This window comes from Quercus lobata, chromosome 10 (assembly GCF_001633185.2).
Source record: "Quercus lobata isolate SW786 chromosome 10, ValleyOak3.0 Primary Assembly, whole genome shotgun sequence".
Lineage (NCBI taxonomy): Eukaryota > Viridiplantae > Streptophyta > Magnoliopsida > Fagales > Fagaceae > Quercus > Quercus lobata.
Window position 1 is genome coordinate 42,207,697 of NC_044913.1, and position 27,483 is coordinate 42,235,179.

A 27,483-nucleotide genomic window follows, 5' to 3' on the forward strand; every position below is an offset into this window, starting at 1 on the left:
ATGGGTATTGTGCATTGTTCATATAACCCATAAACTTCATTTTTCAGTAAAATTTTCATTAAAATGGATCTCACGACATTATTTACATATTTGAAAATTATTTTACTATAGTATTTTTATTTTCAACGCCACAGTACAAAGATGTTCTCTCTATCACATCAGTTCTTTATATTTGTCATGCATTTATATATTGTAATTTTTCAACAAAATAAGCTGTATCCAAACGGACCCGTAAATATATATAAAAAATATATATATATATATATATGACGAATTTAATTTGTAAACTAAAAATATGATTTATTAATGGTCTGTCACAATGGTGACTCATGTCCAAATTTTGATCATGTGTCATCACTCTGATAGATTTAGTGCACTAGATGGACCCAAGCTAGATGCTAATGAAAAACAGTTATTATGCTAATGTTATTTCACAATTGTTATAATTATATGTTATGACTTGTGATAAAGTGGTATAATTTTTAAATTTAAATCAAAATAATGTTATTTCAATCACAACAGATTATATTAACTTTTTTTATTATTATTATTTTATGAGCACAACACATCATATTAACAAATATGAAAATTATTGCCATGAAAGGCATATAAATATATTTTAAAATCAGTAAAAATAAATTATTACAAGAGCTTAGTTAGGTCATCTGTTATCATCATTCCTAGGCCCCCTGGCAGCATCACCCACGAAAATTATACTATTTTCTATTGATTCCATATAGTATTTTATATAGAGTTTTACTAAACTATTCCCCAGGACATATTTTAATAAACCATTTTGGGAGAAATTTTATAGAAATTAAAAAAACTGTCAAATTTTTTTGAGTAAAAATGTAATGTCTAGTTGTCTACAATAATCGACTTAAATTAGAATAAATAATAATTTATCAATAATCAATTACGTTTTTTTTTTTCCCCTAAATCTTTTTGTTATAAAATTAGTATGAATAGTAAACCTAGCATTACTCAATATAGTATATTAAAGTTGTTCCTTTTTTTTTTTTTTTTTTTTTTTTTTCTGAATATATAGGTCCTGCTTGTATAGTGTATTGTATTTAATTCATTCAGACATTCACAGTTCTATATATATTTAATGTTTATACATATTCTTCTGGTGGAGGGATTACCCTTTTCAACATCTATTTAAGGAGGTGGAAGTAGAACACTGGTAAAATGGCTGCAAATGATCAGTACTCTCCAATATTTCATAGTCCACAGTAAGGAAAAGAGAGAGTAGTAGATATATATATGAGTGAAAAGCCGTTCAGCAAAAAGAAAGATATGAGTGAAAAGGAAAAGCCCAACGACAAGAAAAATCCCGGCCAAGGGAAGCCGAAGCTCCATCCAGCCTCTTCTTTTGGGAAAGTACCTCAAAAGCGAGGCCAGATCTTGGCGAACATTATTGCTGATGTGCTCATCAAGTGCAATCCTTCGCCCCCGGTTGGTTCCTCAAGGAACCAAGGTTAATAGTACTGGATAATAACGTGTTTCTTAACAAGGAATCCTTATTTATGTATTTATGCTTTACTATTCCTCTTAACATATCTGGTGTTTTGAAGTGGTTTTGAGAGAGAGAGAGAGAGAGAGAGAGGGGTTCTCATTAGACTTATTGGGAGCTAGGTTTTTTGGGTTAGACTCTTTGGTAATGATGTTTTTATAGTGTGCTAGAATCACTACCAAAGCAGGTTTTGCTTTTCTATGCCCATGTATCTTGCTTTATCTTATGGTAATGAAAATGATATGCTGTTCTAGTATCTTTTTATTTATTTATTATTATCACAGTTCTTGTATCTAATGAAAGTAATCACTACGCTTATGAGACTAGATATCATTCTTCTTTTTTTCTTAAATCTTAACCAAAAGGTACACATCGGCTCCATTTTTGAGTGAATTGGAGAGAATCCGTTTTTATGGTTAAATTCTGTTGGGGAAAAAAAAGAAATTGTGTAAGACAGAAGGAGAAGAGAGAATAAGGAATAGAAAAGTTAGTATATTCTGACCACCTCTTTCTCTCATTCTTTTTATCCAAATTGTTGGCTAAAAAAGTTGCCATGTGATCAAAAATAGGTAAACAGATCATCAAAGACAAACCCATTTTCTTTCTGACGATTCCTAGCAAATAAAACCAACCCCATATGAGAGCTTTTCTCAGAACTGTTAGAATTGCAGTCTTGTCTCATTTTTACTTTCCTTACTCTTCTTCTTCTTTTTTGTTTTGTTTTGTTTTGTAGTTGGTCAGATCACTCAGCGAACCACAGTACAAGATGTGTTTGGGGGTTTTTCTTTTTTATTATTTTAAATTGGAATTATTATACAATTTATATATGTTATCACAGGCATCAGGCATGTCATCTACCTCTTTCCACCATAGCAATAAAGTTCTCTCTGAAACTATATAGATTCATTTTTATTTTGGATTTGATTAATTAATGAGAAAACCATGAAGGCAAGAAATCTTATCCTCCACTTCAAAAAAAAAAAAAAAAAATTAGAAATCTTATCCTCATCAAGGACAGCTGGTCTGGACGGGTTCTTTCAAGCTTTCGTACTTTGTACAGTTGAATTGACAAATAGTGAGGTCCCCGCAATTTAAGGGAAATTTTTTGCATCTTATATAAATTCGGGTTTTATGTTATAAATAATATAAAAGGAAGTAGGTTTGTTTGTTGTTTTACATTATTAAAATGACAAAAAATTCTAAGAGGACATAAAATACAATAACCTATGCCACAAGTATTCATGTGGAAGACTGTACATGAGTGGTGAAAAAAAAGTTGTAAGTTTATGTAAAATTGATAAACAGTTAGTTACAATTTGACACTTTAAATAGTTTGGTAAAAATTATGACATTTTATGTGATACTAGAATTACTCTAAAATGACGTAAGAATAGAACTCATATAAATTTTAAGCAAAAATATTGCGTTTGAAGTTAAATTATTAACTGACTTTTAACTTTTTTATTATTACTACTATTGTTATAGTACTTTCAGCAAAATATCAATCAACTTAGAACACTCACATCAGTAGGTATGTATAACAGAAAATTATATTTTTTTGCTTAAAAATTACTACATCAATGAGTGTATAATTGTATAAATTTACAAGTTTGTTACAGTAATTATGTAAAATTGCATTGATATAATTCATTTTGTATTTAATTTTTTTATTCTTTCTTTACATATCCAGAGGATGAAAGATAAGAGTGGCCGGTCATTGTATGTGAAAAAAAAAGAAATAATTAACAAAATCAAGAAATTTTGATATTTTAATAAAATAAAGTATAAAATAGATAATTGATGGTTGAAAGTTTGAAAAGTGAGTATGTAAAATAGAAAAACTAGATTCTTATGTTGAAATAAACATGAATTTTTGCATGAGTTGATGCGAGCACTCTTATTTGTTTATTTGGCTAGCTTTTAGTTTTTATTTACAACTTTTTAAAACCTCACATTTTTTCACATTTTCAAAGTACAAATATATTTTAGAACATTTTCATTAAAAAAAAAAAAAAAAAACAATCACCATATGCCAAATGCACACTTAACTTTTAACTTGTATCTAAAATACTTTTAGTAAAAAATTAGATAAGTTATTCCCAAATTAACACACATGACAACAATTTATTTTTTAAGATAAAATTCATATTATGAGTATGACCTTTAAATTAATTTGGTAAGTTATCATTTTCCTCAAAATTTATATCTAGTTGGTCATTACATCCATTGCAGTTTAACTAGTAAAGCCGCATTGTATCAAAATATGTCAATAGTGACAATTCTATAGCCGACAATGGTGGAGTGATGATCATTACAAAAATATTAAAGTTTAAGGATTAAAATAAAATATTTTTGAAAATTAAATTAAATTCTAGGGATAAAAATGATAATTCACCCAAACTTAAATATTGTAATATGGATGAATTATCAAATTCAATTTGATTATATATAAAATATACTTATATAGGCTTCAAATTGGATTGTCAAGTTTGTAAATAAGTTTATATGATATCAAATTATTATTTGTAGTTTATTAATAATGCAAACAGTCCCTTTGTATTAACAATTTATAGATTTTTGGAGGGAAAAAAATTTAGATATGGTTTTACTGTATATAGGACCATAATGAGTTAATCAAATAGCCCGAGAAAAAGCTTGAGCTTGTTCGATAAAAATATGAACCAAATTTGAATATGTAATCTTTTCTGGTCATGAACTCGAAATCAACTCGTGTTCAAAATAAAATTAGATTAATAAGTTTGAATTTTTAATACTTAGCTCAGCTCGGTTTGTTTAGAGCCTTAGAGCCTCATGGTTCATGCTTATGCACTCACCAATCTATTAGAATTATTATTATTTTTTTCCTCCTATTATGTCATTTTCATTTATTAGGACAAAAACCTAGAAAAAGGGAAAAACACTAAATGATGTGTTAAGTTTAAGTTAAGGAGATAGCACATTAAAATCCAAATAACAGTTAAGAATCCCCTTTTATAGGTCATAATTCTAAAATCAATAATTCCTATATAATTGATAGCAATTTGAACCTTACCAAATTTTGGAACTCGACCCAAGTCATCACATAGAGAAAGATTTTAAACCTTCCAAATCCTAACATATGTAGACTGGTCTGCACAAAAAATCAACCTTGAACCATGTGCAGAACTGTTCAAAAAAAGAAATGTGAGTGACAAATTGGCGCGAAAGTTGAGTACTATTGACTGTATTGTGTTATAGTTGTTGGTCCCGCCACCATATATCTCGGTTGCTTTATTTCCTCTTTTTTTCTCTTGGTAGCTTTCAAGAATGAAGATAACTTACCAAAAAACAAAGAATGAAGATAAGACACCATTCAGCAAAAAAAAAGGGCAAGACCTAATCAATGTCCGATGCAAGTGCAACTATGTGTATACACTCTTGCTTTTCCAAGCATCATGATTTTTTCTCTATGTCCAACCAAAATTTCAATTTGCAGATATATGCATAATGTATATAATGCTGCTTTTCCAAAGCATGATGATTCTTCTCTGTCGTTTTGTATCAATCATATATCATTTTCACATTTGCCAAGCTAAAAGCACAAGGGGGACATGATTCAACAAATAAAAACAGTAAAAACTCATCCAATATAATAAAATGTTATCATTAATAAGGGACTTGATTTGTAGGTTGAAATTTGCACTTGGAACTTGGAAGCCCAATTTGGCCGGCACCTTCCATGGTAGAGTCCCACTTTATGACTTTTATGCTGTTAATTACATTGCTCTTCCACGCTCTTAAATAAGAGCAGTCCCATCAGTTGAGTGATTGGAAAGATGGTGTTTAGGAGGTGGAAAATGATTGCTAATAGAATCCAGGTCGTGCTCTTTGCCGAGAGTAGTGTTGCATGAAAACAACTTTGTTTCTTTCTACAATAACACAAAACTAAATTTGATAATTTAATGAGCCAAAAAATTCATTTCTTTAATAATTTCTTCTTGTATTTATAGAGGGAAAAGGATTTGGAAATTTAAGTTTCCATCTCATCCATATCTATCTAGGAGTTTTTAAACTCATGCTTACTCTCTTGTCCGTTTAAATTAAAGTTATAGTCGAAAAATGGTGTCAAAATTTTAACTTTGGAGTGCCGAGTGACATTCATTTCCTAGACAGAATTTTTGATCAGCACTTCTATCTTTGTGTCAAAGTGTCGATTATAGCTGAGTTTTCTTATTAGCGTATGTCTCAGTGTTATAACTATAACTTTTGACTCACAAATTGATTGAGGTGAAACTAATGATATCAAAAAAGAGAATTCAAAATGCAACAATCTTTTGTTGAAATGGAATTTTTGTTATTTACACGTTTATTATGCCAAAATGACTACACAATATGATTTTGAAAACTATTGAATTTTGGATTGATAATGATTATGAGTTTTAAACCATTTTTAAAGATTAGATTGTTCCCCAAAAAAGTTCTGATTTTTGAATTTAAACTTTCCCTCTTTTGTTACAAGATTACTCATTAAAATTCAAAAATCATAATTATTTTCAAGGATTATCCAATACTTTTTAATATATCCTTGTCTTAAAATTTAAATCAATGAGATTCTAACATGTAATTCAATTTAATTAATCCAATTAAGAACCAATCAAATTTAATTAATCATAATCATATGGTCTAAGCACTAATTTGTAAGAATATATATTATCCGTTAAAACTTGATATGACTTGATCAATTAATCCAGTAATCCAATTTTCGCATTCAGCTCGTTGTTTTGATCATTGTAAACTTTAATGTATTTTAGAATTGATTTCATATTCATTGAACAGTCCAAAAGGCATTTTTACCAATCCATGATTAAAATTATGGCCGGGTTTGCCACTCAGGCTTCGCCACCACAACCACCGTACCGTCACCTCACACCCTTGTTGTCTTCCAACCAAACCCATCTTCCTTCTCTGCAAAACATCATCGCTTTTGCCTTGTCCTGCGTTAACTGTACATGTCTTGTCTTATTTATGTCCAATTTGTTTAAAATGCATGATGGATGTGAAGTGGGACGTTGGATAAATATGATTTCTGATAAATTCCTTTTCAATCTTTAATTTTTTAAATAGATAATAGGAAAAATAAGTGACATTTGAATGAAGAGATTTGATGGCAATGGCCTTTGTATCATTGTATGTTAGCATAATTTGCTGTATAAAGGGTTCCTAGCCTTGGCCTTGGGGTACTACTTGGGGTGTGTCACATCTCAATTCTCACATGTATAGGAAGAGTTTTAGTAGATTTTTGTTCTTGGCAATGTGCCTTAGCTACATAGAGTTCTTTACTTCTTTGGTATACTGTTGAAATTTTTATTGCTTTGTTGATTGTGGCAACTTTAGGGCTGTGTGATATCTGTTGGATTATATGTATTTCTTTGTATCAGTTGTTGCTTTAATACAAATCGATACTGATTCATAAAATAAATAAAAACCCTACATCTGAGCATCACAAAATGACCAAAATCTCTCTGTGTTGAATTTCTTTTTAGTCAATTTCAGAGGAAATATATATATGCCCAGTCTCCACCCTTCACTCACCAGGTTTGAGTGAAAGTCACAACACCACGTAGGCACATACCAGCTTTAACGATACGTCATTTCATTTTCATTCTTTTGTTTTGTTTTTGTTTTTGTTTATTTTTTGAAGATGCCAATTTTCGTACAATATTACACAATAGTAATATGATCTGTTAAGATAAAAACTAAGTTGAATAGTGTTGTAGATATAAATAAAAATAAAAACTAGTTGAAATAATACAATGATATATATGAATAATATCAAAAAGTGTAAAAAGATCCATAAATAATAATAATAATAATAAATTAAATAATAACAAAAATAAACTAAATAGTTAAAAAAAAAAATTCACTTTAAACTTTAATATCAAGCACAAAAGAGGGATAGTGGGTTGTCGTCACGCTGGTTATGTACTTTTTTCAATCATATATTAGAAAGGGGTTTATAGTGACTAGTGAGTGAAAGAGTAAGGGTCCGTTTGGATGGAGGAGTGGAAAAGTGGGAGGATGGAAAATTGTGGGAGGATAGAAAAGTGGGAGAATGGAAAATATTTAGTTTTCCCTCTTGTATGTTTGGTTGGAGGGGTGGAAAAGTGGGAGGGTGGAAAACTCTTTTGTTTGGTTGGAGAGAAAAAGGGAATGATGAAAAATGTAATTTATATAAATTGACTATTATACCCTTGTTGTATAATATGTAAGAAATAAATTTATTTATACTTATTACATAATATTAAATTTATCACATCACATATGTAAATTTATATTATTATTTTTCTTATTATAATGTAAAAATTAGATCAGGTCATATTTGAAAAAAAAAAAAAAGGTTCAGGTCACATTGAAAAAAAAAAAGTTCAGGTCACGTGAAAAAAAGAAAAAAGAAAAAAAAAAAAAAAGGAGAACGTTTCAGGTCACAAAAAAAAAAAAAAAGGGAAGAAGAGGAACGTTTCCAGGTCACGTGAAAAGAAAAAAAAAAAAAAAAAAAAAAGAAGGGAAGGGAGGGCATTACCGTAAAACTGCCTTAGTGCAGTTTTCTCCCCCTTTCTCCCTAGTTTTCCACTCCCTCTTTTTTCTCCTCATTCCCAAACAGTGGAAAACTGAGTTTTCCACCCCATTTTCCCTCTTATATTTTCCATCCTTCCTATATTCCACCCATCCAAACACAGCCTAAAAGAAAGAGGCAAAGAGGGATAGTGGAAATGGATAGCGGTGGAAATAAAGGTGGAAAAGTCTCTGATCAAAACCCGCCCACAGGGAGTGGCCGGCTGGGGACTGGGCCTGATTTTACCAAACAACCTCCGCAGCGAGGCAAGGTCATAACGAAAGTCTTTACAGGAATTGTTACGGATGTGGCCAAGGTCATTACCGCGAGGAAATAATCAATCATATATTATTAGTATGAGTATATTAGTGGGTGTTCTCCTCAGACCTCTCATGTGAATGTGGTTTTCTTTTTCTTTTCTTACTAGCTAGTACTACTAATTGCTAGTGTACTTTGTGTTACGGGTTTGGGATTTGGGGTTAAGCTTATGCAACACTACGCTACTGGTGTTTCTTCTTTGTATCATCCTAAAAGCACCACCAAAAGCAGCGTGCTTTAAAATTGTTATATTTGTACCGCCTGTATATGATGATAATGTTAAGCTAATGTTGTGTTTATTCAAGGGGGTATTTTATTTTTGGTTTGTCTTATTAATTGCATATTTTGATTATTTTCTTGACAACCAAACAGAGAAATTTGGAAGAAATGGGAATAGTTTAGAAATGTGAGAGAGATCACAGAATCAAATGTTTTGAGAGAAGCCATGCAGGCTGTGCCCTCTTACAACTTCGCCACAACAACCACCGTCGTATTACCGCCACCATTGCTGTCTTGTCCTAACCAAACCCATCTTCCTACCGTACGTGTTTTATGTCCTAGTGTATCCAGTTTGTTTAAACTTTAAAGTGCGTGATGGATGTGATGTGGGCCGTCGGATAGATATGATTTTAACCCTTTTAGATAAATTCCTTTTTTCCATCTTTAATTTTTTAAATAATAAAAAAAAGTTTAAAAGTAAAAGTATCTGTTTTTTTGCTAAACAAAAGTAAAAGTATCAGGTCTTTCTCACCGGTGGCCTTTGTATGCTAGCTTAATTTGCAGTAAGGGTTCCTTTGAGTTGGCTTTGAGGTACTACTTTTGTTTGTCACATCTCACATGTCTAGTTAGAGTTTTAGACTTTTAGTAGCTTTGTGTTCTTTGCATTTTGCTTGATAGTGTTTATTATATATACACACTTTTATAAAAAATTTAAAAAAAATTAATGAAATTGCTACTTCAAGTTATGATTTCTAACTTTGAAATCATTGCTTTTTCAATTTTGTATAAAATTGTATGTATTAAGGTGTGTACAACAATATAAGTATATTAATGTTGATTTAATACAATTGTTACTGATTAAAAATAATAATTAATTAATAAATAAAGAAAAACCCTATATATATATATATATATATACTCTTATATGGTATCACAAAATGACCAAATCTCTCTCTCTCTCTCTCTTCCTGTTAGTAATTTTCAGAGAAATCTAAGCCTAGTCACCACTCACAAGGCTTGGCGAGAAGGCACTAATTACCAGCTTTAAGGATGTCATTTTCGTTCTTTTGTTTTTGGTTTTGGTTTTTGGGTTTAAAGATGCCCATTTTCGTACAATGTTGCACAATAATAATATGATCTGCTAAGCTAAAGTGGTGGAACATTAAAATTCAAATAACTTTAAAGATCTACCTATATGATGACTATATCTTATGTAGGCCATGTACTATCTATAAGATATAAATAGATTTTCTACCTATATCTTACATAGGCCGTGTGATATCTATGAAAAATAAATTTCCATAATCAATCATTCATACCAAACTCTTGAACTGGGCGCAAGGCATCACATACTACTTAGAGAAAGCTTTAGTCTTATAAAGTTTTACCCCATAACTATACTTTTAACATGTGTCTTATTTAAACAATACATATAAATAGCCTCATAAAGGGTGCGGCTTTTGTCCAGTGTCTTGTGACACTGGACCCGCTGCGATCATGACACATGTCTAAAAATGGACACATGTCATGATCACAGCAGGTCCAGTGCACTAGAGGCACTAGACAGAAGCCGCATCCCCTCATAAATTGTATGCAATGAAAAAAAAACTTGTGTTTGAAAAAAAACCTTTGTCCATATAGTAATTTATGAGCGTTTGATTTCCATCCAAAAGAGAAAACTTGAGTGTTTGATTCAATTGATGGAGAAAAGTACTTTTTATTTTCCAATTTGCTATTTCATGAAAGTGTTTAAGGACCTTTTACAAATTAAGTTAGTAAAACAATGGATATAAATATTGTATTTAACAAAATGATAGAGCTCACGGTTCAAAATTTCTCCACTCTATTTGTTGTAAGGGAAAAAATTTTGTTTGCACTTCATGGTTTTAATTTTTACATATGGGTGAAACTGAAATATGTAGTATCTTGCTATTTGATAAAACATCACGGGCCTTACATGAACAGATGTATCTTATAAAATATAAATTCGTAACATTTATCAAAAAAAAAAAAATATATATATATATATATATAAACTTGTACCTTACTTTATGGAATTCATCGTTGAAGACGAAGACATGGGAATCTAAATTGTTTGAAGTATCATAAGGCTATGATCAGACTTCAGAGCGTGATTTATATTAGGTTCATAGTATCTAAGTTTAATTCATTGAAATTTGTAGAGGATGGTTCTCAGCTAGTTTTTTTTTTTGAGAAACCACCCCTGGAAAGAAGGGGGGAGGAGAAACTTCATTACTGCAATTCAGAAAGGTATACAGAAGCAATGTCCGGAGGGATGTCCTCCATCCAAACATGGAAAAAGGAAAAATTACAAGCTGATCTCGCTAGCCTATGAGCTACTTTATTTCCTAGCCTACGAGTATGATTAAAGGCTAGACTTTTAAAGGTTGAAGCGAAGACTTTGATGTCCTCGATGATGTGTCCGAAGCTTGAATACTCCCAGCCACCATTGGATAAAGCATTGATGGTAATTTCTGAGTCACCTTCCAAAATAATCTGATCAAGACTTAGCTCTTGCGCAAAGCCAATGGCGCTGCGCGCTGCCAACACTTCCACTGTCTCTACTGATGTAGGCAGAGGAATAAGTTGTGTAAAGGCAGCCATAACAAGACCTTTGTCGTTTCGGATGATACATCCTAGACCTGCTAGGTTCTTCTCTCTAAACAAAGCCCCGTCGAAATTTACTTTCAACCAGCCACCCGGAGGAGGCTGCCACTTCACGCAGGAGGGGGATTTTGGGGCCAAAGGAGGGGCTGCCGAAGCCCTTTGAAACTCCAGCAAGTTGTCAGAGGCTAGAGCATTAACCTTCCACAGAGGAGTTGGGCTATCACCAACTCTAGCCTGATTTCTACGGTACCAGATCAGCGAGACAGTCATGGCAAACAACTCAAAGAGGTCAGTGCGAGATTGACACAACTGAAAAATTTCCACTAAAGAGCTGCACTCCCTGGACAGATTTACTAACCACTCAAATTTGTCCTTCCAAACTACCGATAGTGCAGGGCAAGACCAAATGGCATGAAAGGAGGTTTCGCTCATGAGATTACAGCCTGGGCAGATGTCATCAGTGAGTACTCTACGCTTTAAAAGATTGGCTTTTGAAGGTAAAGAATTTGTACCAGCTCTCCATAACAGTGTTTTGACCCTATTTGGGACCCGGAGACTCCAAATGCCCTTCCAAATTCTCTTGGTGGGGGTTAGATCAGAGGGAGAAGGACCTTCCCTTAACTCTTCATTCATAAGGAGTCTATAAGCCGATCTAACAGAGTATTTACCATCCGGAGAATGCGGCCAAAACACCATGTCATCACAATCACCATAGCTAAGAGGAATGGACTTGATAGCAGCAGCCTCATGAGGCAAGAAGAGGTGATCAATCGTCTCCTGGAGCCAGCAGCGTTGCTCCTTGTCGATCAGAACAGCCACCTGTGCCTCATCTCCAAGGAAAACTCTCGGAGACACCACCTTCTTGCTGTATGGGTCGGGGAGCCAACTATCGTGGTAGATCCGGATCAAGGAGCCATTTCCAACCCTCCATTGCAACCCCTTGCGGACTATATCTCTGCCTTTCAAGATGCTCCTCCAAGCAAAAGAGCCACTACCCACCTTGGCGTAAAAAATGGAGCCATTTGGGAAGAATTTTTCCTTGAAAAACTTGTGGAACAAAGAGTGCTGATTTCCTGCAAGCCGCCAAATCTGTTTTGCCAGCATGGCATCGTTGAAATTCTGCAGCTCTTTGAAACCCAAACCGCCTAAACTTTTTGGGCGGCATAAAGATTTCCATTTTGCCCAATGAATCTTCCTTTGATTACCCCTTTGACCCCACCAAAAATTCCGGATTAAGGCCTCAATTTCATGACACAAAGAGAGCGGTAGCTTGAAGCAGCTCATGGCAAAGGTTGGGATCGCTTGAATCACGGCTTTGAGGAGGACTTCCCGGCCAGCTTGGGAAAGAAGTTGCTCTTTCCACCCTTGGAGTTTGGCAGCAACTCTTTCCTTGATATAAATTAAGCTAGCTTTCTTCTTCTTCCCTACCAAAGAGGGTAGCCCGAGATACCTTTCATATTGCTTGATTTCTTGCACACCCAACTCAGTTTTGATCTGCTCCAAAATGTCAGGAGGGGTGGCTTTGCTGAAGAAGAGGCCGGTTTTGTTGCGATTCAACTTTTGACCGGAGGCCTTTTCATAGCAGTCCAAAAGATCTTGGATTTTTTGACAATCACTAAGGGAAGCTCTACAGAAGACCAGACTGTCATCTGCGAAGAAGAGGTGGGTCAACCGGGGACCCTTTTTGCAGATGGACACTCCCCTAATCTGCCTAGATTCCGCTGCCCTGTGGAGCAGAAAGTGGAGCCCCTCGGAACAAAGAAGAAATAGATAGGGCGACAACGGGTCCCCTTGCCGTAAGCCTCTTGTTGGGAGGATCGATTGGGTTGGCTCACCATTTATGAGAATTGAATAAGAGACGGATGAGATGCACTCCATGATTAGGTTAATCCACTTGACATCGAATCCCATTTTCTTCATAATATTCTCAAGGAAAACTCATTCAACCCGGTCGTACGCTTTGCTCATATCTAGTTTTAGCGCCATAAATCCCGACTTACCCTTATGATGGTGTTTCATATAATGCAAGGTTTCGAACGCCATAAGAATATTGTCCGAAATAACTCTACCCGCCTGAAAAGCACTTTGATTTTCGGATATCACATGAGGGAGAATATCTTTCAATCTGTTAGCTAGAACTTTAGAGACAATTTTATAAACGACGTTACACAGACTAATTGGCCGAAAATCAGAAATAAGCAAAGGGGATTTAACTTTTGGAATCAGGGTGATATTAGTACAGTTAATCTCTCTAGGAATTTTACAGCTATTAAGGCAATCAAGCACAGCAGAGCTAATTTCAACACCAATCAAAGGCCAGAAGGTTTGATAAAATAAGGGCGGCATACCGTCCGGACCCGGGGCAGTGGTGGGTTTCATCTCTTTAATCGCTTCCTCTACTTCTTCCTTGAGAAAGGGTCTGAGGAGTTGGGAGTTCATGTCCTCTGTGACCGAAGGCAGCACTGCATCCAAAATATCTGAGAATGCAGAAGGTTGGGATGAAGTGAACAGGGAGCTAAAGTATTGATGGGCTATTTCTTTAAGCTCATTATCACCAGTGCACCAAACGTTGTCCGCATTCTTGAGGCCCGTAATTCTGTTTCTTCTGAATCTATGGGAAGCTTTGCTGTGAAAGAAGCTTGTATTCCGATCACCACACTTGAGGAAGAGAGTTCTGGACCTCTGTTGCCACATCAGACTCTCTTTGTCCAGAAGGTCATTGAGCTCAGCCTTTAAAACTTTTACCATATCCACCTCAAGAATTCCTTTTGCAGCATTAATCTCGGCCTTGGAGAGCTGTTTTCCCTTTGTTTCAATTTGTTTCTTAATGCTACCAAAGGACCTGTGGCTCCACTCCAAGAGTTTTTCCCCGCAGATTTTGATTTTTGAAGCAACCTGCACCAAAGAGACAGCCGATGGAAAAGCCTCCCAAACTTCTAAAACAGTGTTTCTACAGCCTTCATCACATAACCACATTTGTTCAAATTTAAAGGGGCGAACGGGACTGGGAATAATACCTTCCAATTTGATCACAATAGCTTTGTGGTCCGAGGAATGAGTGCGAAGGTGTTGAACCTTAGTACCGGGGAACAGAGCAAACCAACCATTATCTGCCACAGCTCTGTCTAATCTTTCCAGGACCATGCCGCCAGCTCGTTTTCCTCTCCAGGTGAATTTATCTCCTACATAGCCAAGATCCATGAGCCCGCATTCATCCAGCGCATCACGAAACTCCTTCATCACACCCTCAGGTCTAGCACCAAGACCAAGCTTCTCATGGGACCACAAAATCTCATTAAAGTCTCCTGCGCAAACCCATGGCAGAGGAGATCGCCGGTGGAGGTCGCGAATGAGGGACCAAGTCTCGTGCTTTCTTGCCTTGTCGGCAAAACCGTATATGCCCGTGAACCTCCATTGAAGCTCAGAAATCTCACCCACCGTGGCGTCTATGTGATTGGGAGAAGAGGAAGCCACCTTAATCTTGACAGCATTCTTCCAAAACAGAGCCAAACAACCTATTTTACCAGCACTAGGACCTATCCAACACTGATCAAACTTCAACTCATAACATAATCGGCGTAGCCTAGCATCATCTGCCCAAGTCTCGGCCAAGAACAGAGCAGAGGGAGCTTGTGCTCGAGTGACTACCTCAAGCTCTCGGGATGTGCGTAGGTTCCCAAGCCCACGCACGTTCCAGACAAGCCAACTCATCTATATCGGCGGGGCTGAAGATCAGCCGCCGCCGCTGGTATGGAATTTTCTTCATTTGAAACACCTGCACAAGCTCAGCTAGTTTAGGCTTCCTAACTTTTGAAATCTATATGGACATATTATTAAAACTTATAATCCATATATTAATTAATGGTTGTGCTGGGGCAACAAAGCTAGCTTGTACCTAAGTTTTAGAGTTCTTTATTATTATCTTGAAACTCTCTTAAAAAAAAAAAAAAATCTAGAAACTCAGACACACGAAAAGCATGTCTAGTTCATTTGACCATATTATCTCAATAATATACTTACTGTTATTTGATGAGAATCTACAATTTGAGAGAAAAAGTCTGTATTTATATAATAGACAATAGTTGTTATTACATTAGTTTAACTTTTATTTGGTTAAAAAAAAGGTTTAGTGGAGAAAAATTAAAGGATCACCCCGTCATGACTCATGAGTCCCATTTCAAATTTTTTTTTTTTTTTTTTTAAGGGAAAGTCCCATTTCAAATTTAAATTCAATTAATAACTGTAGGGGCACGATTTTTAACGACCCAAGGATGACATTGGGCTCATATAAAGGGCCCGAACAATATGATTTGTAGAGAGTAGGTTTGGAAAGGCTGGACCTTGATCGTTGGGGAGCGGTTTAGTCAGGATTTTCATGGAGGCCCATACGGAGGTGGATTTGGCCTGTATAGCTAAGCCTTACATGGATGTGGTTTGAAAGGTTTGGCTCCTCGGAATTATTCCGAGGAGCATTACCTTCTCACCATTCTTCCTCCTTTTTCTCCTCCTTTTCCCCGGTCCCCTTCTTTTTAGCCCTCTTTTCCCTTTTATACTAGTATTCACTTCCCTTTCTTCATCTACGTGTCAGTTTCTCCTTATTTGGGGTGATTACTCGTCTTATCAATCCTCACGTCAGAGTGGTTGGGAAAAGCTGGATAGCATGGTATGGGATATGGGCTTGTCAGGTGTTGGCAGCTTTCTTGCTTGTACTGCTCTTGTACTGATTTTGTCCTTTCCTTCAGGCGTTTTGTGAGGCGTTGAGCGTGAGGTTATCCTCGGCTACATTCTTGGGCCATTAAGGGGTTCTCATCATACATCCTCGGCAATAAGGCTCCTCGGCTTGGGCTTTGGGCCCTTAATTTGAAGTGGGCCGGGACTCCAAACTTCAAGCCCCACAATAACCAAAACAATTTTTTATTATTATGCCCTTATCGGCTAATTACAATATTATATGGATAAGTTTCATACTGATTTTTCATAAATAAATAAATAAAAAGTTTAATTCATTTTGATTTTTATTATATATTAGAAATACAAGAGAAGTTGGCTTATTCTAAAGCATTCGCAGCAGTTCGTGTAAATCTTTTTGTTTATTTTAGCATAAATTTATTTTTTTTATTTTACATACCTACTTTTCAAAACACCCCCATCAAATTATCTATTTTGTATTACATTTAATTAAAATATCAATATTTCTTAATTTTTTAAATGGTTTTTCTTTCTTCACACACAACAACCATAATTCACTCTCTTCTTTCATCCTTGAGCATTTGCATCAATTCATGCAAATCTTTTTTTCTATTTTAGCATAAGTTTATTTATTTTTTTTTTTATATACTTACTTTTCAAAACACCTCACAATAGATTATCTATTTTACACTACATTTTATTAAATATCAATATTTCTTAATTTTAAAAAAAATTATTTTTCTTTTTTCACACACAACAGCCATAATAAATAGTGTCAAAGTAAATTTACACACTTATTATAACAAACTTATAAATTTATACAATTATACAAGAACTTATGTGAATCATTTTTAGGTAATATTAATTGTATAAATTTTACATATTTTTCTAGCATACACAGAAAGGTTTGAATCATCATCCATTCTAGGATAAAGTATAAACCGACATCAATCATTATGCTATCAGTCCCATCTAGTGAAGAACTTCACTTCCACCCAATGTGAGAAAAGACCATGCACCATGGCCCATGTTAATAAAGACAGGCAAATACATATAAATAGAAGAAAACAAGAAACGCTATCTATATGATAATTTATTAATCAGTCAATCTCATGGTGGCCCTTCGCTAGCTTGGTCAGAAGTTTTGAACGCCACAGGACACCATTCAAACTCTTCTAGAGAAATGTAATGTCACTCTCGATCACTCAGTTCAGTCAGTCCAAGTTGGCTACAACCCTCAGCGCACGTGATAGAACCTTTTCAACCTTCGTATATGGAAATGAACAAAGTTTCTCTACAAAGTACAAACTAGTTCGAAGAGAAACTCTTCAAATTTTTCATATATTTCTTTTTTGAGTGTGAATTTTGAAAATCTAACTGTTGAATTTCATGTTCCTTATGTTTTTAACATACATATCAAATTTCATTCAAATCGGATATTATTTATTATTTAATCAATTAACTTATTTTTTATATACAACTATAAATTACAAAAATTTAAAATTATAACATTTATTCGATGACATAGCAATTGATTTTTGATTTTCTTAAAATTTTGTAAGCATTAAGGATATAATAAGAACATGCAATCTAACGATTAGATTTCCAAAATTCACACTCAATATAAATATATGTGATGAATTTGTAGAGTTTCTTTCTAAACTAGTTTGAAGAGAAACTTTGTTATATGGGAATGAGATCTCATCCTCACTTCTCACTAAAGTGACTTTATTTTGATTGTCGGATTTACTTATGAATTGAAAATCCACTTAATGCTGATAATTCAATACCATAGTGCAAGGTTGTTCTTCTGTATATATCAGTTCTTTATTTTTGTCATGCTATATTATATATGTAACTTTTTTTTTTTAAATGCTTATACTTTATCCATTTGTAAAATAGGACCAACTTAGTTTGTAAACTAGAAATATGCTTTATTTATGACCATTAAAAGACAATTTCAAAACTACATATATGGGAAAAATGTCACCTTTTTTTAATGTTTTAGTGAATAAAATGTCATTTTTTAAAAGGTAATTATAGGTTTTATATTGTACTAGAAAAGATAAATTTTGTGAGTTGTTACTTGTATTAAAGCAGTGCAATTTGGACCCTAAATTGTTATTGATTTTTCTTCTTTCATTGTGATTAGGGACCAAATTGGTTAATTTTGAAAAGTTTTGGACTTGACAGATATTAGCCAAATCTCAGGAATCAATGTTAACTATTGTTAGGTTCTAAATGTTTAGAACAATTGGCAAATCATGAACACAAACTTGTCTAGATATAGATCTTAGAGTCTATAGGTTTTATTAGACAATGCTTAAAGTGATTCAAGTCAAGATTCAAAAACATACAAGCTGCAGGAAGAAGACTTCATATTCTGCCTGGTTCGATCGATTGAAGAACAGGCTCGATCAATCAAAAATCGTATCTGTAGAATTTTAAGTCGGCCCAAACAGCAGCTTAAGCCCATTAAGGATTAGGGTTTCAAATCTACTTCTCCCACTATATAAAGGAAATCCTAAGCCACGTTTTTGAGGAAAAAAGAAAGAGAGATTAGAGTGCCTCTTGTGCCTCTTTTTGTTTTAGGGTTTTGTATCCAAACCTCTCTAAAGTCTTGGTTGTTAGAGAGTTGTATTGTTACTCATATTGCTGTTTATGTAAATCTCTTATGAGATCTAGAGGAGCTTTCCTTTACACAAACTTAGGGTTTTCAAGGAGGAGATATTATCTACACCTTAATGATCAATTCAGTTGCTGCCATTGAAGCTTAAAGAAATACAAGCTGGTGTGCTTGTATCTGGTGGTGAATTGAAGAAAGAAAGAGTTCGTGAATTCGGAGCTTGCACGTGGTCGTGTCAGTAAGTTCTACTGGTGGGTAGCAATAAAAAGTCAAGTATGGGGGCTTGTAAATCTTATTGTATGAACTTCGATTCTTTCAAGATAGTGGATTCAGGTTTACCTTGAGGATAGCTAGGTTAAGTCCTCCCCAGGTTTTTACCGATTTGGTTTTCCTGGGTGATCATATCTTTATGTTATTTATCTTTCCGTTGCTTTGCATGATATAATCTCTGTGATTGTGATAACCTAGATTTGTTAAATTGGACTAAGTAACAACTTGGCTAATTACCTAAGTTAATTCAATTGTGTTTTAAGGGGTCTAAAAACCATCAACTATATTTTACCATGTTGTATTTAACAAAATGATAAAACTCAAGTTCGAAATTCCTCCACTCTATTTGTTGTAAGAAAAAAAAAAGTTTGCACTTTCCACTTTATGGTTTTAATTTTACATAGATGTGAAATATCTCAGTTTTCTATTTAATAAAAAATGACGGGGCCTTACATGAATAGGTAAATTACAGATGTAGTTTATTTTTTATAACTTGTACCTTTATGTCATTCATTGCAATTCATTTTACCATATCATCGCATATCAGTAAAATACTTGCTGTTATTTTGATGAAATCTACGTAACATTTGAGAGAAAAAGTTTGTATTCTATATAGACAGTAGTAGAAGTAGTTATTATTTTAACTGTTATTTAATTAAAAAATAGGATGAAAAGATTTAGTGGATAAAATTTAAAGGATCATCCTGCCATGATTGATGAGTCCCATTTCAAATTTTAAACTCTATTAATAACCAAAACAATTTTTTTTTCCTATTACGCCCTTATCAGCGCACTAATTACAATATTATATGGATAAGTTCAGGGGTGGCGCTAAAGCATATTCAGGGGTTCAAATGAACCCCCTCACTTCAACAGAAAAAACTATGTATATAAAAATATATATATATATATATATATTTTTTTTTGTTAACTTAATACTTTAATTTATTTTTAAAAATATTTTTTTTACACTCTGACTTAAATTTTGCACATCTTTATTATGAGTATTTTCGACATTAAGAATAAAGAGTAAGTTTTTTTTTTTTTTTTGAAAAACCGAATAAAGAGTTAGTGTTTGTAAATTGTAAGCGTAATTCTTTTTTATAAATTTATATTATATGTATGTGAGTGTGTTTAATATTTATTGTGTACATTACTTTTTGTTATAATATTATATATTTGTGTAAATTATAATGTGTGTGGATGTTTGTATGTACAATATAAATATAATATAATTTAATAATTAAGAAATAGAGAGTTTTTTTTTTTTTTTGACATGTGTGTGTATTGTTATCATATTATAATAACTTTTTGTAATAAAGTTAATAAAATTCAAGAAAACAATTGTAAAGTTAATAATTGTTCAAACATACCACTGCACGCTTTTAGTACGATGGTCACTCCACAAGTATAAGTGCTTATGGGGTGTGGAGGCAAGAGCCAAGGTTCAAGTCTCTAGGAGGGAGCTTCACATACATATATACTTAGATTAGACTAAAATAGAATTTCTATCTTGCATAAAAAAATAAATAAATAAATAAAAGAGAGATTATTCAAGTATTTAATTGGTTAAGTAGACACGTAGTGTATAATTTATATATGAATGAGTGTGATTGTGTGCATTAATAATTAATATAAAGGCAATGAGTTGAAATTAGTCATTTAGTCTAAAATATTTTTATGAAAACAAAGTCTAATATATAATAGCAACTGTATAAAGATAAAAATGTTAGACAAACTAAACAAAATAAAATAATCATAGACTCATAGCTACCCACATTGGCAATAGATATTCATAGTGAACTATCATGTAACATTCAAAATTTAAAAACTTGTAGAATAAAATTGTAAAACTTTATGTATTATTATTATTTTTTCGATAACTCAATATATTCAATTTCTCTTTTTATTAAAATTTTGTAGTGATCCTTCTAAACAAAATTTCTAAATTTGCGACTGGATAAGTTTCATACTAATTTTTATATGAACACATGGGAAACATGCTTTTACTAATGGTATAAATGTCATCATCATCGGCATCACTATGAGTGGTCAAGAACCTCAGATACTTTCACGGCCATGTGAGAAGTACCAAGTACCAACTTGGCAAAAGAAAAGTTAAAAATAAAGAGAAGCAAAAGAAATAAATGGAAGAAAAACAAGAAACGCTATCTGCTTAATAATCATTCATTCTCTCAGTCTTTGCTTTGGTCTTAAGTTTCAAAAGCCAGTAAAGAATTCAAGGCTTCTAGCCTTCTAGACAAATTAATGTATATCAATCTCACGTACAGCCTCACTCACTAGTCCAAGTTGGGCGCAACTCATAGCTAGCATGATAGAAAACCCTTGTTTTATTCGGAACAATATATATAAATATTTAGCTTATTAGGTCATCTTATAGTCATGTATGGCCCCCACGCTGGTGTCACCACCCACGTGAACTTTAGCGACTATGTATTCTCCCGTGATTTCATCGTTGTGTGTTCTAGGATTGAAATTTACCTACTTTCTCAAACAAATTATTTTACATTTTTTTATTTTTTAAATTTAATATTTTAACTTTTTTTTAATATATTTTATTTAATGATTAAAATTAAAAATTATTATTGCACCCCATCTCAATAATATCATATGTAAATATGCACTACCAAGTCGTCATATATTTTTCATATAGTATAGGGTTCTCAGGATAACACCCTATACAGTATTGGTTCAGACATTCACACTTTGATATGGACCTCTCTCTCTCTCTCTCTCTCTCATTGTTTTAAAATAATAGTTTTTATTACATTCTTAAAAAAAAAAAAAAAAAAAAAACAAACAAACAAACCTGAAATAAGACAACTAGTTGAACCCTATGGCTATAAAAAAGATAGAACATTACGGAAGTAGCTGCACATCGATCAGTCTCTAATATTCCACGCTCTATAGTAAGGAAAAGAGAGACTCTGCTAGTAGTAGATATGAGTGAAAATCCCAACGGCGCCAAGCTAAATCCCGGGCAAGGGAAGCCCCATCCTGCCCCTTCTTTCGGGAAAGTACCTCAAAAGCGAGGCAAGGTCTTGGTGAACATTATTACTGATTTGGTGAAGGGAAATCCATCGCCTGGTTCCTCAAACCAGTAGTTATTAATTAAGAGTGGGTGTTCACTTCCTCATGTATATATGCTTTCCTATTGTATGTGTTTATTGGGAGGGGTTGTTGTGTTTGAGTGTTGGAACTTGGAAGGTGTTTGGGTTAAGCCTTTGGTAATGTTTATGTAATATGCTACCAAAGCAAGCATGTTTTTACTTTCCTGTATATATATGCCAGGTATGTTGCTTTGTCTTGTGCTTCTGCGTTATGAAAATGTTATGCTACTTCTCTATCTAATGAATGAAAATGGTTATATATATCTAGCTACTTATTATGAGACGAGGCATCATTTAATTTTTCTTTAACCAAAAGTAATTAGAACAAGGTACACAATCAGGGTTCACAGAGAATCCATTTTATAGTTAAATTCTGTTGGAATATGTGTGTCTAAAATGGATAAGATTTTTTTTTTTTGATAGTGATGTATCTTCTTGTTTCATTGTTAAATAAAAGTTTTCTTCCCAGCCAAAAAAAAAAAAAAAAAAATTTCTACCACATATTTCTAATACAGTAATTTGGACTTTGGAGGCCAGGTAAATCACCTCTTTTCACCATTGAAACTGGATTTATTTTTATTTGGAATTTGATTAATGAGAAAACCATGAATGCACGAAATGAATCTTATCCTTATCAAGGATATTAGGACAGGTTCTTAATTCTTTCATTTTCAGCAAAAAGGACAGATTCTTTCAAAAAAAAAAGTTTTTTCCAGCGCTTTGACAACTGACACACTAGTGGGCCCCGAAAATTTAAAGTGTTTTTTTTTTTTTTTAATACAGGAAACAAAAAAAAAAAAAAAAAAACTTATCCATTTTATTTTTACATTTGTGAATTATTTTATTTTATTTTATGGAAATAGGTTTATTTATCTTTTTTACGTTGAACTGTCATAAGATTAGAACTCACAGTCAGAAAATTTAGGTTTACATATTGCTTTTATGCTAAAATATTGTAAAATTCATAGTTCAGATCAATTGTATGGTTTTTCAAACTATTAACTCAATATTGTAGTTAGTACTGTAGTTTTGAGTTTTTCGATAGTTTTGAATATTGTAGTTCATATCAATTGAGTTAATGCTACCGAATAACTCAAAACTACCTAATAACTCATTTTGTATGGTTTTTTATACTTCAGATATTGAGTTAATACTTATTTTATTTTATTTCATTTTTTTGCTTTGATAAAATTTAATAAATAAATCAACATGATTAACCTATTTTATAAAAAAATTATATTAAAGCTGATAAATTCTGACTTATTTAATAAATATATCGAGTTAGTATTAATATATATAATTGGATACTTATAAGTCAATATAAATCAAATATAAAATGTGAACACAAACTACATCCTTAATTGGTCTTAATTCTAAAATCAATAATTGCAGCTTGAACCCTACCAAATTTTGGAAGTCGGCCCAAGTCATCACGTAGATCTAGACAGCTTTTAACACTTCCAAATCCTACCATATGTATGGTTTGCACGGAAACCATGTACAGAACTGTCAACCCCTCAACTTCAACCTTATGAGAAGATTTTTTATTTAAATTTCGTCAAACACTTTAAACATGTGCAGATTCTCCAAACAAAAAAACTTTAAACATGTGCAGAACAGTTCAAAAAGAAGGTATGTGACAAGCTAGCACGAGAGTTGAGGACTATGATAATTGTTGGTCGGGAAAAACCGAAAAAAGTAAAAGAATAACGGTTTAGAAATTAATTTTATAAATTTTGTATGAGAAAAGAGAAAAGAAAAAGATTAAGGATTATTTTTTTTGCTAACTTTTTATAATTTTCCTATATTATAACTTCAATTTATTTATTAATCAAATGTTTAAAAACATCTGTTAATGAGAGATCCTATAAAAAGTTATAATTTTTGATATAACTATATTGCATAATAAATTGTGATAGACTGTTTAGTACTTTTACAAGAATCTATAACTTTTTTTTTCACTATATATAATATGACATCTGGCCATTTTAATAAAAGTTATTGTAAGGACGCGATTTGTAACGACCCGTAATAGTTTTGGGTTCGCGCATAAAAAGACCCAAACAATATCATTTATAGAGCGTGGGTTTGAAAGGTTAGGCCTTAGTCACCAGACGGCGGGTTTGTCGTGGTGTTCATACATGATTTAGATCGTGTTCGTCCTGGGAGTCTTTCTCCTGGAGGCGGGCTGGGAGGCTCTGGTTTTTGGCCATTTTTCCCAGCCTCTTTCCCCGGATTGCTTATTTTTCCTTTTATACTAATCTGTCTTCCTTATCCAAAGTCCACGTGTGGGGTTCAATTTTCCAAGACTAATACTTGTCTCATCAGCTCATACCTAGAGTGGTTGGGGGTGGTTGTAAAAAGCTGAAGGGTATGGCTCTGTCAGGTGCAGAGCATTGAATGGCAGTAAGTGCAGCTTTCCCTTTGTCCTTGGTCGTTAAACTTTCCAAGGTGTCCTTCTCTATTGACACAGATATTTTTAGATTTTTTCCAGACTGTTTCTGTTCCGTTTTTGTCCTTCCTTCCAGGGGGACCTCGGACATGCCGAGGACTGAATCGTCCTCGGATGTGTCCCAAGACTATTTTGTACTTATATTACCTATCCTTGGTTATAACCTTCCTCGGCTCGGGCCTTGGGCCCCAATGAATAGATGGGCCAGGGCCAGGGCCAGGGCCACAGATTATTGGGCCCCACAATAGCCCCTCAAAATTCTGCTGTCCGACCTTTTGGTCGGAGAGGAGGGTTTTGGTAATGCCAAGCCTTTATTACGGCTCGTTTAACTCTGCCCTTCATTAATATTGGTATCTCTTCATCTACCCAAGAATCGTACCGGGCTACGAGACATTCCTTTGGAATTCATTCACAATGCATTCCTACCGTTTCGTTATCCAAAACGCGCCTTTAATGATTTCCCTTTACGAGACCATTTAAATTCGGCGGTATCCGACGGAGTGGGGAAGTGGAACGGGTATATTCTAGTTTACAGGTTTTCTTGGAAATCTGGACAGATTAAATACCTCTCGTTTTGCCCTTCATATAAGAAGAAAGGCATGAGGTTATTTCTTTCATATAGAGACCTTTTTAATCCTTCTGAAACTAGAAACCCTTAACCACCTCCAGAGTTTACTTTATCTGCTAGTTACACCTTAAATTGTGATACGTTCAAGATAAGAGTGAGTAATGAAGGAACCATACCCTTCACAGAAATACCATGTTCTTATGAAGCTAAAAATGGCTCGGTCAGGGCAGGGATGGCAAAGACTCAAGATACTTCTCACCCTCCTTTCAGCCAAAATCCGAAGCAGGGGCTCGTCGCATCAAACTTTCGGCGCGACTGAGCTGGGGTCACCCATTATCAGTACCAGCCACTTTCTCATAAGCATAGCTAACATGGCACCAGCGTGTTAGGAGTCAGGGCTGACACAGGGACTAAGTGCCCCTGCTTCCTCCTCTCTTCCTTCACTGGTGCCTCCTTTTGTCTCTCTTTCTTCTTCTTTCCACCACCAGATCCATCCTGGTGCTTTTCCTTCTTCCTCTTCTTCTCCTCCTTCTTTCTCTTCTTCTCCTCCTTCTTTCTCTAAAGAAGGTCCTCCTCTCAATATGGACGCTAATGGGGCAGAGTTTGGAAGGATTTCGGAGACGAGTTTAAAAAGACATCTGACTGTTTATTTGTCTTATTGTTGTTGTTGTTGTTTTTTTTATTGTTTTTGTAATCCACCTTCTGTATAGGCTTGTTTAAGCCCTTCTTTGTACGTTGTAATACCTCTTTATATTAATAAAAGTCGTCATTGCTTTATTTCACATGTTCTATCTCTTTATTTCTGAAATGTTTACGCCGTGAATAGACATACTATCTTGTGAATTCTTTTTATTTTTACACTTTGACCGATGCTTAGGACCGAAACCCCCACTAATAAAAAGAGCTTGCTCCGTGCTTATCGAAGTTAGTCAGCGTAAGAATGCCGATTTGAACAAATGACGTTTAAGGTAGAAATCCTTATCAGGAAAAAGAAAAGTATATTATGATGGGTTTATTAGAGTTATCTGGCGTAATAATGCCGACCCAAGAAAACGATACTTAGGGCTGAAAATCATTACTAAAGATAAAAGATACTATTATAAACGTATTGGAGGTATTGTATACAAAAAGACCGACCTGAAAATGGGTTGCATGCCCCAAACTTAAACGAGGTGATGGCGGAATGCCCGATGCCGTGTAGGAAATAATCACCCGAGGATACCCAAAATGAACAGCACCTACAGGTTGCTGAATAATAAGGCATTTTGCCATCTTCCTAAAAACTTTCGTAGCCTTAACCTTTTTCTGGTGTTTGGTCCGAGGACTGAGTAACTTAAAATTCTCCTTGAGTAGTTGTTTTCCCCATAGGTTTGAGTCCGAGGACCATGCAATACCCTGATTTTGTCCAAAACTTGATAGATATTCATAAGTAGTTGGTTTCCCCATAGGTTTGAGTCCGAGGACCATGCAATACCCTGGTTCTATCCAAAACTTGGTGGATATTGATAAGTAGTTGGTTTCCCCATAGGTTTGAGTCTGAGGACCATGCAATACCCTAGTTCTGTCCAAAACTTGATTTTGATAAGTAGTTGGTTTCCCCATAGGTTTGAGTCCGAGGACCATGCAATACCCTGGTTCTGTTCAAAACTTGATTTTGATAAGTAGTTGGTTTTCCCATAGGTTTGAGTCCGAGGACCATGCAATACCTTGGTTCTGTCCAAAACTCAGTTTTTTCTTCTAAGTAGTTGGTTTCCCCATAGGTTTGAGTCCGAGGACCATGCAATACCTTGGTTCCGTCCAAAACTCAGTTTTTTCTTCCAAGTAGTTGGTTTCCCCATAGGTTTGAGTCCGAGGACCATGCAATACCTTGGTTCTATCCAAAACTCAGTTTTTGGCATGGGGCCTTGGCTTTAGGGGGATTAGCTCCTCGGCCAAGCCCCTAGTCAAGAATCATAGCCCCTAATGGAACTTTACGCTAGAACACTATAACCGGCTGTTTAGAAATTACAAGGGAACTGTCTCGACCTACCGCCTATGCCAACACACAAGCCTTTCCCACAGATGGCGCCAATTGTAAGGACGCGATTTGTAACGACCCGTAATAGTTTTGGGTTCGCGCGTAAAAAGACCCAAACAATATCATTTATAGAGCGTGGGTTTGAAAGGCTAGGCCTTAGTCACCAGACGGCGGGTTTGTCGTCGTGTTCATACATGATTTAGATCGTGTTCGCCCTGGGAGTCTTTCTCTTGGAGGCGGGCTAGGAGGCTCTGGTTTTTTGCCATTTTTCCCAGCCTCTTTCCCCGGATTGCTTATTTTTCCTTTTATACTAGCCTGTCTTCCTTATCCAACGTCCACGTGTGGAGTTCGATTTTCCAAGACTGATACTTGTCCCATCAGCCCATACCTAGAGTGGTTGGGGGTGGTTGTAAAAAGCTGAAGGGTATGGCTCTGTCAGGTGCAGAGCATTGAATGG